An 8,995-nucleotide genomic window follows, 5' to 3' on the forward strand; every position below is an offset into this window, starting at 1 on the left:
TTTTACTCTCAGTTGAAATAGACTTAAAATTCTAGTAAATTTGTGCCAAACATTGGGCGCCACTTGTTGCAGTAATATTTTAAGATGGCGTGCCCCAATCTGGCTTTTCTTAAGGGGCCGCCATGTTCCTGACTAGGCAAGGTCTAAGGCCATGAGCAGTGGCGAGCTCTCGCTGCTTCTTCAGCTCAGGCCAGCCAGAAGCACTGGCCTTGGTACCCACGAGACACCAGTGTGGGAGATGGATCTGCCAATCTCTCACACTGTCTCCGCAAAGCTTGAATCCCAGACAATACCCGCCATCCATGCCGTATCCAGTAGAAATGAGACTCTAAAGCTTAATTATTATCCAAAGGCTTTATATATTTAGAAATGCTCAATTAATAAGATGCCCACACAATTAGAGCTGTTTCCCAATATCTAACCTTAAGGGCTGTCCTGGACCCATGCGTGGTAATCCATGGCTGCTAAATCTTTCCTTCTCCTTCCCCTTTCTCCTCCCTTTCCTCTCCTTACTCCTCCCACCTTAGCTCCTCCTACAGCCCCTTTATTGTTGAGAATAGTTTTGCTATCCTGGGTTTTCTTTTTGTTATTCCAAATGAATTTGAGAATTGCTCTTTCTAATTCTATGAAGAATTGAGTTAGAATTTTGAAGGGGATTGCATTGAATCTGTAGATCACTTTGGGCAAGATGGCCATTTTTACTATATTAATCCTGCTAACCCATGAGCATGGGAGATCTTTCCATCTTCTAAGGTCTTCTTTGATTTCTTTTTTCAGAGACTTGAAGTTCTTCTTATACAGATATTTCACTTGTTTGGTTAGAGTCATGTCAAGATATTTTATATTGTTAGTGACTATTGTGAAGGGTCTTGTTTCCCTAATTTCTTTCTCACCCTGTTTATTTTATCCTTTGAGTAGAGGAAAGCTACTGATTTGTTTGAATTAATTTTATATCCAGCCACTTTGCTGAAGTTGTTTATCAGGTTTAGGAGTTCTCTGGTGGAATTTTGGGGTCACTAAGAATACTATCATATCATCTGCAAATAGTGATATTTTGGCTTCTTCTTTTTTCAATTTGTATCCCTTTGACCTCCTTTTGTTGTCTAATTGCTCTAGCTAGAACTTCAAGTACTTTATTGAATAGATAGGGAGAAAGTGGGCAGCTTTGTCTAGCCCCTGAGTTTAGTGGGATTGCTTCAAGTTTCTTTCCATTTAGTTTGATGTTGGTTACTGTTTGCTGTATAGTACTTTTACTATGTTTAGGTATGGGTCTTGAATTCCTGATCTTTCCAAGACTTTTACCATGAAGGGATGTTTTAAATTTGTCAAATGCTTTTTCAGTACCTAATGAAATGATCATGTGGTTTTTTTCTTTGAGTTTGTTTATGTAGTGGATTAGTTGATGGATTTCCATATATTGAGCCATCCTTACATCCCTGGGATGAAGCCTACTTGATCGTGATGAATGATTGTTTTGATGTGTTCTTGGATTTGGTTTTTGAGAATTTTTTTGAGTATTTTTGCATTGATATTCATAAGAAAAATTGGTCTGAAGTTCTCTTTCTTTGTTGGGTCTTTTTGTGATTTTGGTATCAGCATAACTGTGGCTTCATAGAACAAGTTGGGTAGTGTTTCTTCTGTTTCTATTTGTGAAATAATTTGAAGAGAATTGGTATTAGGTCTTCTTTGAAGGTCTGATAGAATTCTGCACTAAACCCATTTGTTCCTGTGCTTTTTTGGCTGGGAGATTTTAATGACTGCTTCTGTTTCTTTAGGGGTTATGAGACTGTTTAGATGGTTTATCTGATCCTGATTTAACTTTGGTGTTTGGTGTCTGTCTAGAAAATTGTCCATTTCATCCAGATTTTCCAGTTTTGTTGAATATAGGCTTTTGCAGTAGGATCTGATGAGTTTTTGAATTTCTTCAGTTTCTGTTGTTATATCTCCCTTTTCATTTCTGATTTTGTTAATTTGGATACTGTTTCTGTGCCCTCTGGTTAGTCTGGCTGAGGGTTTGTCTGCCTTGTTGATTTTCTCAAAGAATCAGCTCCTGGTTTTGTTGATTCTTTGTATACTTCTTTTCTTTTTCCTACTCGGTTAATTTCAGCCCTGAGTTTTATTATTTCATGTTGTCTACTTCTCTTGGGTATGTTTGCTTCTTTTTGGTCTACAGTTTTCAAGTGTGCTGTTAATTTGCTAGTGTAGGATCTCTCTAATTTCTTTACAAGGAGTCTTGGTGCTATGAATTTCCTCTTAGCACATCTTTCATTGTGTCCCATAAATTTGGGTGTGCTATGTCATCATTTTTGTTCATGAAATAAATTGAAACTTATGAATTCCTGGAAGTCTTTAATTCCTTTATTTCTTGCCTGACCATGTTATAATTTAGTTGAGAGTTGTTCAGTTTCCATGAGTATGTGAGTTTTCTTTTGTTTCTGTTGTTATTGAAGATTAGCCTTGTTCAGTGATGAGCTGATGGGATGCATTAGATTATTTTAACCTTGTATCCACTGAGGCTTGTTTTGTGACCAATTATATGGTCAATTTTGGAGAAAGTACCATGAGGTGCTGAGAAGAAGGTATATTCTTTTGATTTAGGGTGAAATGTTTTGTATATATCTGTTAAATCCATTTGCTTCATAACCTCTATTAGTTTCACTGTCTCTCTCTTTAGTTTCTGTTTCAATGGTGAGAGTGGGGTGTATAATAGTCTCCCACTATTATTTTGCTGGGTTCAGTATGTGTTTTGAGCTTTAGTAAAGTTTCTTTTATGAATGTGGGTGCCCTTGCACTTGGGGCATTGATGTTCAGAATTGAGACTTTCTCTTGGTAGATTTTTCCTTTGATGAATATGAAGTGTCCTTCCCCATCTTTTTTTTTTTTTTTTGATAACTTTTAGTTTAAAGTTTATATTATTGGATATCAAAATGGCGACTCCTACTTGTTTGTTGGGATCATTTGCTTGGAAGACTTTTTTCCAGCCCTTAACTCTGAGGTAGTGACTGTCTTTGTCCTCGAGGTGTTTCTTGTATGCAGCAAAATGCTGGATCCTTGCTTCTGTATCCAGTCTGTTAGCTTATGTCTTTTTATTGGGGAATGGAGTCTGTTGATATTAAGAGATAGTAAAGACAAATGACTTTTTGTTCCTGTTATGTTTGTTGTTGTAGGTGGCAATATTTGTATGTGATTCTCTCCTTTGGTTTTGTTCTGGGATGATTAACACACTTCACTACATTCTTTATCAAATCCAGGCCATTTTATTCTTTCGTCCGTGCCAGACTGTGGCTGTGCCCCTCTATGGCCTCTGTCTCAGCTCCTGCTTCCATGTCCATGCCCTATTTGAGTTCTCATCTTGATGAACAGTGATATGGAAATATAAACCAAAGAAACTCTTTCCTTCACAAATTGCTTTGGTCATGGTAGTAAATGTGAGAATTGTGAATATGTGTGTCACTACATCTGGCTTTACTTACAGTATTTTCAATATATCATGCTCTTACTGGGATCTTACTCCACTGTAAATTGAGGAGAATCTACATATATGCAATAGACTGTTATTTAGTTATAAGAGGAAGTTTTGATATACAACGTGGATGAACAGTAAGTGGAATAAGCTAGATACAAAAAGACAAATATACCATTTGTTTACTTATATGGAGTATCTAGAATAGGTACATTCATAAAGAACAGGCAGACAGTAAGTGAGAGGTTATCAGGTGTCATGGCCCACAAGCTGGGCTCTGAAATCTGACTGGAAATAAGGGGAGATTAAGAAAGTAAGACACAAGTAAAATAAAGCTGGGATCCCATTGGGTGGGCTGTGCACTTGAATGGAGACTCACCAGCAGCTGGATACTTAGTGAGTCTATTATATATGGCATGAATGAAGTGACAGGTTAGCCAGTCTCAGTGGGAGCAGTCTCCGGGCATGCAATCAAGCAGTCATTCAGGATGGGGGTGTTAGTAATTCCTTTAGTCTCTGCCCAACAGTTACCTAGAAACAGCTTGCCTAGCCACCTCCAGGTATGAGCCTATATGAGGACTATTTAGCACCCTGTCCCCTCTCTCTTCTCTATATGTCCCCAGCTGACTTCTTCCCCACTTCCTCTTTCTTTCTGTTCTTCTCTGTCCCCCTCCTTTCCCTGTCTCTATACCTTTTCCAGGTCCCCTTCTCATCCCACCAATAAAACTTCTTCATATTAGGTCTATTGCATGGCTGATTTCTCAGGGGAAACACCTTGCCAGGGTCCACTGAGGTGCTCCCTCTCACCATGCTATACTGACTCACCTATCATTCAGGAGGTTAAGGCAGAAGTGTCACAACAGCTTGGGTGATAGAATATGGCTCCATCTAAAACAACAACAACAATAAACAGTAAAGCAAAACCACAGACAAAAGGGCTAACACTGATACATGGGAACTTTGGAAGTAGATGATCAAACTTTATAAGAAGCTATTGGCTGAGACAACACACACACACACACACACACACACACACACACACACACACAAACAGGACTGAGGATGGGGAGGGTGAGAGGCCATAGAGTCACATGATAAATCCCAGGATATCTGACTCCGGAGACCAGCATCATGTGCAGATCTGAGTTTTTTGCCCAGCCCATAAGCTTATACACAGTGTTTGAGCCAATCCCAAGTCCCAAAATTCTTGGCTAACAGTCACCATGCCCCAGTGAAAGCCCTGCTTGACGAGGTAACTCAGAAGGAGTCAGGAGAGTATTGTCACCAATGAGGACTTCTGTGAAGACCAGGGAAGCAGCCATTACCCTGGCCTCCACTCTTTTTTGTTGTCTTACTGGTGTGCTGGGAGCCATCTTAGATCTAATGCTAAGTGCATCAGATCAGGACTCTTCAAGAAGTCACAGGAAACTGTGGCACCTTGCCTTTCATCCCACTTTTTCTTTCACAAGGTTTACACCCCCCCCCCCCCACACACACACATACAAATGCACATTCACTCTAAGTATAATTCAGGTACCTAAACAAAAACACTCAGATAAATTCCAGGAGTTACATACCTCTTAATAGATACAGTCTTATAATTCAGATATAAATGTGTTTGAGTTAAGCTATGATCAGGGTCAACCACCCACAGGTTATAACATGTAACACTATAGCTATAGACGTTAGCCAAAATCCTGTTCATCTTTAGAAAGGCATATTCTAAAAAGGAAGCAAAGAGCGGAACTCCTTCAAGACATCTCACAGGTAACTATGATGTATAATTTAACAGTGAAAGGGTTCAGGACATGTAAATAGATTCACTGATGGGACCCATGGATATAACCCACTGATGGGGTCCCTGATGTGGGAGACTCAGGTAGAGATCAGAAAGCAAGCATGTTGGAGACTGAGAGTTATGTGGAAAGGAGGGATGGGAGGACTTCTGGAAGGATGAATGAGACGAGCAGATGCTTAAAAACACACTTCACTACATTCTTTACCAAATCCAGGCCATTCTATTCTTTCGTCCGTGCCAGACTGTGGCTGTCAGAGGTGAACTTGTATGCATTGGTCCTTTTTAACTACTATAGCCCCTCCCACTGATCCCAAGACTGCTCTCAGTAGGTTCATCAGATGAGAGTGAGCTCTTTTTAATTAAATACTTCCTGCTGGATGTTGTGATTCTATCTCATATCTGTACTGCTGTGGAAAAGCACCATGCTGCCTGGCAGCCAGCCCAGGACTGTGGCTGGAATGGAAATTTCAGAATAGCCCAAGGTCCTTTACCAAGGTTAGAGTGGCAGATGTGACTGGCTGGGAAAGGTGAGTCAGGAGCAAATGGCCCACAATCAAAGTGACCACTCTGAGGAAAGAAACAGAGCAGTAGTGCTGAGGTATGAACACAGGGCCACCTTAGAAGACTCTAACACTGACCCTGGTGGCCTTTCTGATAACAGAGGCTACACTTGAGCAATGTGGTTGCTTACCAGAAGATGCAGCTGGAGGCTGTCAGGAAATCATGAGGGAAGCACATGGCCTTGGAACGACTTTCTCTCCTCCACCTGTAACCTCTTCATACTCACTCTGTTTCCCTAGGGACTAATTTTTCCCACCCTGGAGTAAAATCCCAACTGATGAATGAGGGTTGCCCTTTGTCTTCTGTTAGGAAAGAAAACTGAATTTTCTCTTAGTCAACAAAATTGGAATGAACTTTAGATGGCTGTTAGCCTTTCTTGTACTCTGAGGTTGCCTTTTAAAATCCAAGAAGAGCCAAGGCCAGTCCCAGGTACTATAATTTAGTAAATACGTGATGCCCCCCTTTATATTCTGTGTTTCTCTGAATTTCATAAAAATTTTCTGAAAAGTATACAATTTGACTTTTTTTTTCCTCTAGAAAACCAAGATTGGCTTTGGATTTTGATTGTAAGCAACAACTTTGGAAGATGATATGATTTTAATTAGCTTACAGGTGAGTATGACAGCTCAACAGAGACTGATACATTTGAGGATGTGTGACTTTGCCAAGTGACCTTTGTAGTTCCTGAGGTCACTATGATTATTGAAAATGACAGCTTTTCCCATCTTTCAACTGCTATAAATGCATATTACAGGTTATTCAAACTACAACGTGATAGTTCTTAGAGGAAATTGCCACATCTGGCTCTTCACTGCACTTCGAGTTCAACCACAGTAAAAACAGATTCTGTCTTTGAAAATAATGTAACTTCTGCAAACATCATGCATGGATGACTCCAAGAAGAATAGTGAACGTAAAAGCTGGCAGCTCTCTTGACAGCACGCTGACTTTTTCTGGATGAAATTAAGTAAAAGAAATGGAAGAAGCTCATGCCCCCTTTCAGGTATAACACAGATTTATGGGAATAATCTTGACGTGGGGCATCTAAGAAAGGATTTTATATGAGTGTTGTGCATAACTCTCAAGCCCACACAATGATAGCACATCTTCGGTCTCTGCAGGTTTCCTACTCAGAGGAAGGAGAGCCAACCATTTGCATAGGAAGGGCAATGAGGAGTGAACCATGGCCTTTCCAAATGGTGGAAACTTGGAGCAGAAGCAGAAGCCTTTCTCCCAACAGCACACTCAGGACCCCTTTAGAGGTTCAGGCAATGACTATGGAAGACCGTTTTTTGCTTGTTATCTAAGCCAGTGTGAGTAACCAGGAAGGATTTCTGGATTTTTTGTTTTTCTTTGATAAATGGGTTAAAACTCAATGTTTTAAAAATATGAGATATTTTTATAATCTTAAAAATCTTATTTTTAGACAGATAACACTAGTTTATATAAAAAACATGCAACAGAAATATTCTGTTCAAATGCCCAGAAAAATTTGGACATGAAATAATGCAAATATATTTTATATTTATACAGTATACATTCATGTATAATTAGCTTTTGAGAAGTTCAAAGTAGTGGCTGGTGTGGTGTAATTCCAACACTGTGGAGACAGAGGCAAGAGGGTCAGGAGGTCAAGGTCACCCTTGATTATATAGTGACTTTGAGGCCTGCCTGGGCTATCTGAGATCCAGTCTCAAGAAAAACTGAAAGCATATTGTTGACATAGCGCTTGTAAACTATTTCTACTCAGTGTATAAGGGATGCCACTCAGTCTTACTAAATAGACCCTGTTGCTCATGGCTGCATGCTATGTTGATAGATGTGACATCATTAGTGTGTCTCCAAATGATGAATAAATATGTCATAAGAGTGTGCACCATCATAAACAATGATACAAGAAATATGGTTGTTCACAGAGCTGTTTATACTAGTTTCTTATTTCCCTGAGATAAAATTCTACAACAGTATAGAATTTACTTCTTTTGAGGACTTTGCTGTTTTGCCTTATTTATTTGCGTACTCAACTAGAATCTCATGCAGCCCTGGCCTTGAGTTCCTTGTGCAGCTGAGGATGACCTTAAAGTTTTCAGATTCTCCAGGCACACATTCCAAGTGAAAGGTTGATGTCATAATCAAACATACCTGACTCTTTTTTTGCTCATTTTTTAATTTTATTAAATATTTTCTTTATTTACATTTCAAATGTTGTCTTTTTTTCCCAGTTCCCCTCCCCAGGAACTCCATCCCATCCTTCTCCCCCTGTTTCTATGAGGGTACTCACCCACCCACCCACCCATTCCTGCTTCCCCGCCCAGGCATTCCCCTATGCTGGGGCTTTGAGCCTTCACAGGACCAAGGGCCTTTCCCCCAATTGATGCCTGACAAGGCCATCCTCTGCTACATATGCCACTGGAGCCATGGATCCCTCCATGTGTACTCTTTGGTTGGTGGTTTAGTCCCTGAGAGCTCTGGGGGGTCTAGTTGGTTGTTATTGTTGTTCTTCCTATGGGGTTACAAACCCCTTCAGCTCCTTCAGTCCTTTCTCTAACTCCTTCATTGGAGTCTCCCTGCTTAGTCCAATGGTTGGCTTCGAGCATCCACATCTGTATTCGTCACAAACTCCTGTCAGCAAGCACTTTCCAGCATCCACAATAGTGTCTGGGTTTGGCGACTGTATATGGGATAGATCCTCAGATGAGGCAGTCTCTGGATGGCCTTTCCTTCAGTCTCTGCTCCATGCTTTGTCTCCATATTTCCTCCTGTGAGTATTTTGTTTCCCCTTCTAAGAAGAACGGAAGCATCCACACTTTGCTCTTCCTTCTTCTTGAGCTTCATTAGATGCAACTACTTTTAAAATCAGGACAAAATATCATTTAAAAAGAAAGCATCTGCCCCAAACAACAATGTTTGGTAAACTAGGACCCTCACTTGTCCCAGGTTGAACATATACTTGCTTTAAGCAATGGAAATAAGTTACTTTTCCTAGCAACCTTCCCATAATGCTCCATTTCTATCAAAACATGTATTGGAGCACACCTTGAAGGGAGGTGGGTCAGTACGACCAGACTGGTTTTGAATACATGTGCAGTGAGGCAGCCTATGTCATCCAAGTGAGTTTGTGTGGCGGATACTCGCACTTGACAGTTCATTTTCCTTCTGACCTGTGCTATTGA

At 40.2% G+C, this 8,995-nt stretch overlaps 1 long non-coding RNA gene across 1 annotated transcript; it reads left to right on the forward strand.

Moving 5' to 3' along the window:
- Positions 1-6,354: 6,354 nt before the first annotated feature.
- LOC143441633 (uncharacterized) lies at positions 6,355-7,962 on the forward strand. The gene is made up of 3 exons (XR_013109200.1): positions 6,355-6,434; positions 6,577-6,825; positions 6,944-7,962. It is a non-coding gene; the product is annotated as an uncharacterized LOC143441633 (long non-coding RNA).
- The last annotated feature ends 1,033 nt before the right edge of the window (positions 7,963-8,995 follow it).

Source organism: Arvicanthis niloticus, chromosome 3 (genome assembly GCF_011762505.2).
Source record: "Arvicanthis niloticus isolate mArvNil1 chromosome 3, mArvNil1.pat.X, whole genome shotgun sequence".
Lineage (NCBI taxonomy): Eukaryota > Metazoa > Chordata > Mammalia > Rodentia > Muridae > Arvicanthis > Arvicanthis niloticus.